Source organism: Mandrillus leucophaeus, unplaced genomic scaffold (assembly GCF_000951045.1).
Source record: "Mandrillus leucophaeus isolate KB7577 unplaced genomic scaffold, Mleu.le_1.0 Scaffold141, whole genome shotgun sequence".
Taxonomy (NCBI): Eukaryota; Metazoa; Chordata; class Mammalia; order Primates; family Cercopithecidae; genus Mandrillus; species Mandrillus leucophaeus.
Genome location: NW_012101377.1, coordinates 1,415,443 through 1,417,192, shown reverse-complemented (window position 1 = coordinate 1,417,192; position 1,750 = coordinate 1,415,443). Strand labels below are relative to the sequence as shown.

The following is a 1,750-nucleotide window of genomic DNA, read 5'->3' as shown; positions in this document are numbered from 1 at the left end:
TGCAGTGGCTCACAACTGTAATTCCAGCACTTTGGGAGACCGAAGCGGGCATATTGCTTAAGCTCAGGAGTTTGAGACCAGCCTGGGCAACATGGTGAAACTCGTCTCTACAAAAAATACAAAAAATTAGCCAGGTGTGGTGGCTCACACCTGTGGTCCCAGCTACCTGGAAGGCCAAGGTGGGAGACTCACCAGAGCGTGGGAGGTTGAGGCTGCAGTGAGCTGTGATTGCACCACTGCACTCCAGCCTAGGCAATAGAATAAGACCCTGTCTCAAAAATAAATAAATATGTAAACAAAGAAAGACTGGGGAACAGAGATTCAAAGGTTTAGAGTGGAAAATGAACTCCAGGGAATCCAGTGGAACTTGAATCTGGGTCTGCCTGGTTGTGAGTGAGAGGCTGAGGGAGGTATGTGTGCTGGGGGAGATGAGGAACCTGAAAGGAGGCCCGAGTGGAGGACACTGCCACAAGGTTAGGGTGCCTCAAAGTCTAACCTGGGGCTGGGCATGGTAATATGGCCTGTAATCTCAACACTTTGAGAGGCTGAGGCAGGAGGACTGCTTGAGCCTGGAAGGTCAAGGTTGCAACAAGCCATGATCACGCTACTGCATTCCAGCACTCCAGCCTGGGCAACAAAGCAAGGCCCTGTCTTTTTTTAAAAAAGAGCCAGACTCAGACTCTCTCCTGGACAGTCTGGAGCACAACATCTGGGTGAGAGGTGACACGTGGGGCCACAGCAATGAGTTGGCCTCTGGAGTCGGGCTGACTGAGATCCATTCCCAGCTCTGTCCAGTCCTTCTTTGTCCCCCTGTGCCAGTCTCCAGGTCTCACAGAACAGTTTTGGCTCCAAAGAGTAAGACACGAACTCATAGCAGGGGCTCAGGTCTGAAATTCTGCACAGGTGGCTTCTCTCCACTACTTCTCTAGGCTGCAGCAAGGGGGAGGTGTGGACTCAGCCACCAGGGGGCAGGGTTGCTGCGGAGGTTGACACTGCCGGGATAGGCGCCGCCGAGTGGGCATCCACATTCGCAGGCTTCCTCCATCCTCCAGCAAACGGGTCTGGTGTTTCTTCCATGCCCAGTATAGTTTTAGGCCACACTGAGAGCAGAGAGGGTGAGGCACAGCCCTGCTCTCAGAGGCCCGTGTCAGGAAGGGTGTGGACAGCTCCCATGCTGGACTATGATGGAGGAAGTGATGTGAGAGTGGAGTCTGGGTGATGGATGAGGGCTGTCCTGGGGAGTCAAAAAGGCTTCTCAATCCCAGCACTTTGGGAGGTAGAAGCAGGAGGATCACTTGAGCCAGGAGCTCTAGACCAGCCTGGGCAACATAGTGAGACCCCATCTCTAAAAAAATTTTTTTTTTAAATTGTTTAAATTAGCCAGGTGTGGTGGTATGCCTGTAGTCCCAGCTACTTGGGAGGCTGAGGTGGGAGGATTGCTTGAGCCTAGGAAGTCGAGGCTGCAGTGAGCCATGATCCTGCCACTGTACTCCAGCCTGGGCAACGGCGAGACTCTCTCTCTAAAAACAAACAAACAAACAAACAAAAAAACCCAGCTTCTCAGAGGAGGAGGCTTTTGAACTTGACAAGATGAGGAGCAGTGATTCGGCTTGCACTCTGCAGACCCTAGCACGTCCCTGCAGCCCCAGACCAAGCCCACCTGAGTGTTACATAACCCCCACCACTGCCCCTCCCCTCAGTTGCACCTTGATCACCAACTTCTGCAAGCTCCAAACTTCAGATCCAGGCC

At 52.9% G+C, this 1,750-nt stretch overlaps 1 pseudogene across 1 annotated transcript in view; it reads left to right on the top strand.

Moving 5' to 3' along the window:
- LOC105535092 overlaps positions 1–859 on the top strand; it is a 1,811-nt pseudogene extending 952 nt beyond the window's left edge. The window contains exon 3 of the transcript XR_001005380.1: positions 820–859. The product of XR_001005380.1 is annotated as a dnaJ homolog subfamily C member 8 pseudogene (transcript). The remainder of the gene's footprint in view (positions 1–819) is intronic.
- Positions 860–1,750: the final 891 nt, after the last annotated feature.